Genomic DNA, 8447 nt, shown 5'->3' on the forward strand with positions numbered 1-8447 from the left:
GTCTGTTGGGAGTGGGATTTCACCCGTAAAGGCCACCCCAGCTCAGGCGGGGATTCAAAAGGATTCTTACCTTCAGAGCCGGCCAAGCGGGAAACGCTTGCTGGCGTGGTGAACCCCGCGGCTGCTGAGGGGTTGGCAAGGTCAAGGCACAGGCTGCCTCCTATTTTCTCGAGCCGTCCCCCTATTCGCATCGTCTTTGACCCGGCTGAGGCGCCAGGAGTTGATGTAGAGGCGGACTTTTTTAGCTTATTGAGAACGGCTGGGGCTTCCTCCCTAGCCCGTTTGAGACTCTTCTCAAACGATTTCCCAACTTCTCCCCCCTGTGAAAATAAATAAGGTTAGTATCCGGGCAAGACAGTTTATAAAATGAGCTTAAGAAAGGGTCAGGCGCTAAATACCTTGGCTTTGACCTCAGCCGCGGCCTTCTCCGCAAGCGCCTTGCGGATGACAGCAGAGGATCGCTTTGGGGTTTTCTCCGTCTGCAACATGCTTAATGCTTCCTCTGCAAAAAGAAGTTGGTTAATATCATAAAACAATTTTGATAGAAAAATACTACAGACGGATATAAACTCAGGCGCATACGTTTGGAAAACATGTGCCCTAGTCCGCAGGCGGCTAGGAAGCACTCGTCCCTGAACCAGGCGCTCTTGGGGATCCAGTTCTTGGGGACTTTTATTGTATCCCCGGTTGACAAGGTTGTGTCTGTGAGGCCAAAAAAGTCTGCCTCAATAATCTTGTCAAAGTCCTCTTCTGGGATCCGGGGAAGAGCGCACTTCCTGCCTAACAAGTCAGGCTTCTTATTGTACAGACGGAATTCATAATTCTCCCGTCTGGTTGGGGCCGACATCAGGTAGAACCTGTGTTTCCAGCCATCGAACTTGGAGACCTTGTCCAAGGTCATCATATATTGCGGCTGCGTGGTTAGAGTGTACCACGCCCTCCAGCCGCCTGGGCTCCTGCTGAGGTAATGCATGCTTGCAAAAGCCTCCCAGCCGGGGTTAAGCCCTTGGAACTCACAGGCGGCAACATACCCCAGAATGTTGGTCCAGGAGTTGGGGGTAAGTTGCCAGAGCCCCAGGCCGTAGCCCCTCAAAATAGTCCTCACCGCCTGGTGAAGGGGGAAGCGAAGGCCGGCTTTGAACGCCGCCTCGTAACAGCCAAAATAACTGTTGGCGTTCTGTTGATCATCCCCCCAGGCGATGGTGCCAAGTTCAGGCGGCACCCGGATCTTATACCCGTCTCCTAGCGGGTGCATTTTCTTAAAATTCTCAAAGTTCTCTCCCATCTGGATCCGGTCCTTGGAGGAGACGTGGATGCTGAAGGGATCGTCCTTCTCACTCCACTTTTTCCTTTCTTCCTCCTCGCTATCTGGAAGAGGGGGCAAGTCATCGCTGCTCTCGGAGGTAGAGGCGGAGCTGTCACTCTCCGTCTCCCCCTCGCTTTGGTCCATGGGGGCAGAGGCGACATCGTCGTCGCCTTGGTCACACTCCTCTAGGAAAGAGTCAGCGGGGGTCGAAGGGGCGCGCGGAGGGGATCTCTCCAGAGTCGTCTGATCTCTCTGATCAGACGTGTCTCCCTCAGGCGTTTGGCCGCCTGAGCCTTCGCCTCGGTAATTTGGATCAGTGGCCGTCTGCATTGTCCGAGCCATGGTGTCCTGCACAGACACATAACTAGTCGGAATCCATGGCAAAGGGTGGTCCCAACACCCCGAGCCGCCACTCCCAGTCCTAGACTCAGCCGTCCCCGGTGACCGGCTGGACTCTAACCTAGGCTGTGCCGTGTGTGTTGGTGATGCATCCATTTATTGCAAGAAATATGTACAGGCGGTGAAAAAAGAAAAGAGCTTAGAGAGACAGAGACGGTACCTTTGTAATTGGTATCTGAAGGAGGTCGGGTCCGGCTGGGTTGCGTAAGAACAAAAAGTTTCTTGCTTGTGCCTGACTCAAACGGATGGCTTCTGCTCTCTCAAAGTTTTCCTCTCTAGAAAATTTTTGTAAAACGTACAAAATTATGAGGGTAAAACGGCTATATATATGGGGTAAATACGGGGGCATTTCCGTAATTTACCTGGAAGGTGAACGGTTACTCTGTAACTGTAAAATTACCGCCAACCGAAGAGTGACATGTGTCACAGATGCCACGTGGCATGCCACGTCACATCTGTGAGGGGCAAATGTTTAGGGTATTTTTATCCTGCCACGTGGTCCAATCAGAGGGTGACACGTGTCAGCCTCAGATTGGTCCAAAATGGACCAACCCCTGTTTGACACGTGTCATTCCAGAGATAGAAGGGAAAAGGCGGCCTTCAGGCCCAAATCCCGAAAAAGCCGGAATACGGCGCAGCCCACCAATGATTAGGGTACAGTGACCTAATCAGGGGCAATTCCCAATGACCCTATAAATAGGGGGATGTTCCTCATTTTGAGTGGACGGTTTTTTGACCAATTATTGCAACTGTATTCTCTGACACCAGAGAAACACCTGAGCTTGGAATCCGAGCAGATACCCACCTAAATTTCCGTTCTCTTTATCCCGTTTCAAGTTACTAACTTGTGCGTCGGAGGCGGAGCACCACCCAACAGGTGTCTCCGTTGGTTTTGCAGGTACAGCTCACTACGGATCAGTTTTCGTGTTGTAACTCTCCCAAGGGACAAAAAACACCCAAAACAGGTATTCTCTTAATTTATTTCGCAGCTTGTATGTACTCAGCTTTACTAATTGCGTGCTTTTGTGTGTGTTTTTCTTTGGTCATGGCCTTCGCCTTTCAATGACCCTGTGACGATCCAATTTTTACACTTGTAATATTGGGGAGCAGAATAACCACAGGTTCTTACACATGCAGCATTCATCAGGGTTGTGGGATCTTGAGTAGAGAGTTGGTTGTTTGCATTTTATTTCTTTTGCAAGTTTGAATTTATTTTAATTCGATTTTATTTGACACGAATTCTTTTAGGTTTGAATTTATTTGAACACTGAATTTAATCACTTACTACTTTTATTGGGTTTTGAATAAGGGCCTTAATGGTTCCAACTTGTAATACTTATTTTGATTTAATTCCTTTGTTTTGAGGTTTATTTATAACTGTTTTGGTTTTCCGCTGCTTATTTCTGAGATAGCCTTAACGTTTGAACACGTGGCGGTAGCATGCCAGTAATTCTCTTGAAATTGTTCAGGTTATATACAGGTTTCTCACAGGTTTTTAAGAGAGAATTATTAGGGTGTTACAGTTTTGATATGATCCTACTTATATATTGCAGCCTTCCAATGAAGCCTCGAATTTCCTTCTCATTCTTGGGCGGTGGCATGGCCATGATCGCTTTGACTTTTGTGGGATCAATTTCAATTCCTCGAGAATTGATCATATAACTAAGTAGTTTGCCTGACGTGACCCCAAATGCACACTTTGCCGGATTTAATCTCATGTTGTACTTGCGGAGTCTTTCAAAGAATTTGCGAAGTGCAATGATGTGGCCTGGGCAATCTTTAGACTTAATGATCATATCATTGACATAAACCTCCACCTCTTTGTGCATCATATCGTGTAACATTGATGTGGCTGCTCTTTGGTTGGTGGCACCCGCGTTTTTCAATCTGAATGGCATTACCGTATAGCAATATGTACCCCATTGTGTGATGAATGTGGTTTTCTCCATATCTTCTTCGGCCATTAATACTTAATTATATCCGGCGTAGCCGTCCATGAACGATAGGAGTGCATGGTTCGCTGTGTTATCGACCAGAATATCAATGTGAGGTAGTGGGAACCAATCTTTCGGGCTTGCCTTATTGAGGTCCCTGTAATCAACACACATTCTGACTCGTCCATCCTTCTTTTGAACTGGAACCACATTTGCTATCCACTCTAGATACTTGGATACTTTGATGAAACCTGTAGCCAATTGCTTTTTTAATTTCTTCTTTGATTTTGAGAGCGACATCAGGTTTCATTTGGCGTAGCTTTTGTTTGACAGGCTTCATTCCTGGAATGAGTGGTATCGTATGCTGAGCTACATCCCTGTCAATTCCTGGCATATCTTGGTATGACCAAGATAATACATCAACAAATTCACTAAGCAAGTTAATTAGCTCTTTGCGTTCATCTTGACTTAGTGTTAATAAAATTTTAACTTCTTTAATAGTCGTATCATTGGAAATATTAACTGTTTCTGTATCTTCAATAACTACTGTTTTATTTTCGTGTTCTTCCATTACTTTTATTATTTCTTTGTCATTTTTATCATTAACAAAGCAATATTGATAAAGGTTAGGGGAATGACACGCATCGTAAGCAAAGGTATTCATTTTATTGAATTCATCGGTCAATACATCAAGAGGGGCAAGGTTAGCTGCGACTCACCGGAATTATTTGGGATAGAAAGAGAAGACTAATCAAAGACTCAGGATTGGACTCTATAGCAGAAAAAGGGTCGGCCTAAGACCCTAAGGACTCGTCTACTGACTTACACTCAGACTCGGACTCGTACCCAGACGACTCAGACTCATCAAACATAGGACCTTCGCTAGCGCTTATTTCCAGCTTCTCCCCGCTTGGCGTAGTGATCTTCACTGTCTTGCGCCATTCCTTTGAAATATCATCAGCCTGAACAATTAACTCGAAGGGGTCAAAATCCTTGCTTAATATAACAGCTTGAATGAACTCGGAATCATCATTGCAGACAGGCTTGGATTCATTCTTTTCTAGTCCGAAAAGAAGGTTAATGTTTAGATCATCAGAGCTTGGACTAGCTGGTTTCTGAGTTGTGAAGAGTTCTCCGCCTTCATCGACGAAGTCACAGTCAAGGAACATCTCGAATCCTGGTTCACGCTTCCCATCGTGGACAAAAGGCTTAGGGAATTCATAGCATGGGAAGTCTTCCCCTACTTTGATATATTTGCCATTGAAGGTGAATGGATATGGACTCATGGCCATTTCTATCTTCATGATTCGAGGAATATTGCAAGCCTTCATTTTCAGGAGGGCTTGTTTCACATCTTCTTTTGTTGGCTTGAATCCCAAGCTAAAGGTATCTTTCTTAAGAGCACCAGGAAGGCCCCAAAGTTCAGCCATTTTCTTTTTGAGTCCGAGGGTCATTCTAGGGAAATGCCCTTGCTTCTTCATAATGGCATTAACATTGGTATTTGAATAAGGATCAAAGTCGAGATGACACTTCTCCTCTTCTTCGATCATGAGAACATCATCGAGCGAAGCCAAGGGCGATGTTCAACATGGACGATGGGAGTATTGATAACTTGAATGCGCATGGAGGAGGCATCAATGGTAATTGGAACCCCTCCAACTATAGCTTTCACTTTCTGGTGCAATGATAATGGACTCGTCTTTAGCTCATGAAGCCAAGGGCGTCCTAACAACAAATTGAAAGAAGCCTTAATGTCCACCACCTGAAACTTGGTGCGATGTTCAATGTTTCCAGTAGTTATGTTTAGCATGATAGTACCCACGGCTTGACGGCGAGTATTATCATAAGCGCGAATCCCTTGAGTAAAGGGAGTCAGTTCTTCATTTTTTATGCCCAACTTCTTTGCAATGCGGAGTGGGCATACATTGATTGCAGAGCCATTATCAACCAGGCTCATAGGAACATTCATCTGCCTACACACCACAGTTAGGTGTAAGGCCTTGTTATGTTGGTCCCCTTCCAGGGGCAGATCCTTGTTAGAAAATGAAATCAGATTGTTAGTACTTGGCAACTAAGTAGTGAGAAAGTTGACCGGTCCTTAAGGAGTCATATCATCATTAACTCCTATTTTCACCAGAGCATTCATCACAGCCTTTCGATGCTCATGAGAGGTGGCCAAAAGCTTCCATACATTCATTTCCACCTTAGTCTTTTGTAATTGTTTGACCACATCGTTGTTCACAAGGTTGATGGGATCAACTATTGGTTGTGATTGCGGTGGAGGTGGAGGTGGAATAGGCTATTGCAATTGTCAACTTCTGGTGAGGACCTTGACCTCAAGGTCTCTCCAAATATCTTCACTTGTGCCAAGAGACGAACAGGCTATATCTTTGAGATAGACGTCTTCATCGTCACTATCCCAACTTCCATTCACTTCTTCATAGCTCAAGAAAATACAACTTCCGGCAGGGGTTTATTCACAGGTTGAATGAGTATTGACAGATCAAAGGAGACTTCATCTCCCATGATAGCCAAAGCATCAGAAAGAGGACCTGTTTGAATGTTAGGCTTCTTGCCCCCTGGAGGGACATGAAGTTGATTAGCATCAATCAGGTCTTGGATCGCATCCTTCAACCTCAAACACTTCTAAGTATTATGACCCTTGCCTTGATAAAACTTCCAATGAGCATTAGGGTCATAGCTAGCGGTTCTGTTCTCTAGTCGAGGCTCTGGAAACTGTTTAATTGGCATAATCAATCCTTGACTATGCAAGCGATCAAAAGCGGCATCACAAGTCATTTCTAAAGGCGTGTAAACCCTCCTTTGCCTTTGGAATCTTTGAGGAGGAGCATTAAGGGCCAGCACATCATTGATATTGATATTGTTGGTAGCATTATTGGGCTTGGAAGACGAGGAAGAAGGAGTGTCGTTCTTCTTGTTTTTCCAAGTGCTATTGTTATTATTGTTGCTACCAGCAGTATTCATTAGTTCATCTTCGATATTGATTCCAATATCGTATACAGCTTCGAAGGTACTCAGAGGAAGAAACTTCAAGTGTTACTTGTACTTATGAGTCAAATTAGCAATGAACAAGTGAACCATCTCTTTTTCCTTGGGGGGATCCACCAAGAGCACAGCTGTTTCCCTCCACCTGCTTAAGTAAGTGGTGAAGCCTTCATTCTCTTTCTGTTTGAGAATGGAGAGTTCACGTTCAGAAGTCTTGGCATGAATGTTACACTTGTAACGATTCATGAAGCTTTCGGCAACATCCTTCCAAGTCGCAACATGTTTGGATTCCAGAGAGTAGAACCATTGTTGACAGGCATGCTCTAAGGAAAGAGGGAACACAGTAGGCAAGAGTGTCACATCTACTCCCTTAAGAGCCATAGTCGCAGAAAAGGCCTTTAAATGGAAAAGCGGATTATCAGTAGGCTTGAACTTGGGAATGTCAGCAGTGGAAAACTTTTCAGGAAACTTATCCCTTATGGACAAAGAGGTGACAAGTTGCTTCACATAAGTGAATTCTTCAGAAATCTTACTCATCTGTTCCTTAATCTTGTCCATTGCAGCGGTAGTGACATTATTCTGATTGTCTTGCTCTACCGAGTTGACTCTAGTGGTGAGTGTTTGCATCATGTTAGACAACATTTCAATTGTCCTGTTGATGTTTTCAATATCTTCCTTAGTAGCCATTGGTTGAAAGTAGACTGGAGATGGATCTTGTGGAGATGGATCTTGAGGAGATGGTTGTGGTGGTTTCCTTGTACGCCTCTTAGGTAAGAGGTTGTTGAGGTATTAACTCGAACCGTAACAATCTACCCATGCTTCTTGACCAAGTACTGTGACACCAAAACAAACACACCTTTAATGACCAAACTTAACCTTAACCCATCCGGAAAAATAAAAAAAAAAATTGAATTTTGAAATTCTATTTATTTATTTAAATATTTATTATTTATAAAAAAATAAAATAAATGGGAGTATACCATCCGACTTACTCCGAAAATACTACACAAAAAACCAGCAAAAGACCACCCTAAAATACGGTCATGAAATGGTGCACGACTAATGAAAAAAAATGTGTGAACATGACATGTGAGTGATTAACTGAGGTTATGGACGTGTGTTACGACCGTACATCTAGACGTGACACCAAATTGGACACATAAACCACATACGTACGCACAAAAACCAAAAAAAGACTGACGGGACACTTCTCCTTGGCACCGTGTCACGGTGCTAACTGTCGTGACACGGTGTAGTCTACCGTTAGCTGGTAGAAAGAGCCGTGTCACGGCACTGTTCATTGTGGCGCGACAGGACTTTCCATGACACGGTGCTCAGTTCCAGGTCTTTTTTGGGAGTTTTTCCATATTTTAATCGATTTTAGGTCCGTACTAATTACTATGTGGAAATAAAAACCCTCGGTCATGGGTTAAACAAAAAGAGCAACACACATGAGGGTTAGCACCAAACAAACCATGTAGCATTTAGTCACGATGATGCGAAAAAAGAGTTCGCCACCTCAGGTCAAGATCTATGTTCAACTATTGGTCAAGCTTTGGGTGTCAAAAGGGTACCATGGTTAAGAGTTTGGACGCGTTAGCAAGGCAGCCTCTCTTGAGGGTGTATGCCAACAGGCGGCTCCGCGAGTTCGTGATGAAATCGAACTCGACTCCATGGTTTGAGTGGAATTAATAACTCAGGTGAACCCTTATTGCCATGAGCGTTTTTAGATTGATAGAGCTTACATCCCCCGGGGCTAAGACGCATGTAGAACACACACGTTTTTTCAGAAAAATCAAAGG

Source organism: Chenopodium album, chromosome 7 (genome assembly GCF_948465745.1).
Source record: "Chenopodium album chromosome 7, dcCheAlbu1.1, whole genome shotgun sequence".
Lineage (NCBI taxonomy): Eukaryota > Viridiplantae > Streptophyta > Magnoliopsida > Caryophyllales > Amaranthaceae > Chenopodium > Chenopodium album.